Source organism: Sceloporus undulatus, chromosome 6 (genome assembly GCF_019175285.1).
Source record: "Sceloporus undulatus isolate JIND9_A2432 ecotype Alabama chromosome 6, SceUnd_v1.1, whole genome shotgun sequence".
Lineage (NCBI taxonomy): Eukaryota > Metazoa > Chordata > Lepidosauria > Squamata > Phrynosomatidae > Sceloporus > Sceloporus undulatus.
This window is the reverse complement of record NC_056527.1, coordinates 1,303,874-1,305,053: the sequence shown is the minus strand read 5'-3', so window position 1 is coordinate 1,305,053 and position 1,180 is coordinate 1,303,874.

Genomic DNA, 1,180 nt, shown 5'->3' with positions numbered 1-1,180 from the left:
CCCCCCCCCCCTCCAAAATAAATAAATAAATAAATCTGGAAGCAATTTAAAAATCCTGATCACAACTGCAATGATCTCCCAGATCAGCAGCTCCTGAAATGGCCAGCAAGGATGTCCAGGCTTTGTTGAGTTGTCTGTGGGAAAGAGTGTCACCAACAGCAAACAATGCAAAAAGGTGCAAACAGAATGCAAGCTATGCATGACACAGAATACAAGCTACGCGTGGGGCTACCATCACAACGTAACCGCGGCACAGCGTCCGCACATCACCGGGCCACATTGATGCGCTCCAGTGTGCCAATGTTGCAGTCATGGTGCCCAGCGTACACAATAAAAAGAACTCAGCAGTTTGTCAAGCCCCTCAGTTGGGTGAATAAATTCACAAAGGACATGCTCTACTGCTTTTAGCAGGTTCTTTTTGGTGCGGAGGGACGCTGCGCGGTTTGGCTGCTGCGGAGTCCCTCGGGAACAAGACACATGCAAATTCCTCCTGCATTCCCAGGCTCACACACAGAGTGTGTGTGTGTGTGTACATACATATACATATACATATACATATATATATATACACCCAACTTTTTCCAGGCAAAGCATTCTCTGAAGATGCCAGCCACAGATGCTGCTTGCGAAATGTCAGGAAGAAACTCTTCTGGAACATGGCATTCATAGAGCCCCCCGAAAAACCCACCAAAAACTTCTTGGTTGATGCTTTGATTGAGAGTTTCTGCATGGCAGCCCCCCTGGTTATTTTAATGGCCCTTGTGGCCTCTTCCAATTCTACAATTCTATGATTCTTTGAAACAGTTTCATTAGATCTCAGTTTGTTTCCAGGCAATGCAGTTGCAAGAAGCAAAGGCCTGGTACAGACGGGCCTTTGCTCAGCCCCCAGTATGTACTAGGGGTTGGCCGAGGATGCAGCGTCCAATCAGGCCTCACCCCTAGTACGTACTGGGGGCGTAAAAATGGTGGTGCCCTAAACACATGAGTGCCGCCATTTTGACGTGACGGATGCTTAGCATCCACATGTCATGGTGCAGTTGTGACGCCACAAGTGCACCATTGGCACCTTGCGGTGTCACAACTGCACCATAAGAAGAACCCACTTTTTGCTGCGTGGGGGAGCCACACGGTTTGTCTGCTGCAGCTCCCTCACGCAGCAAACACAGGCGCCAGCAGAGCG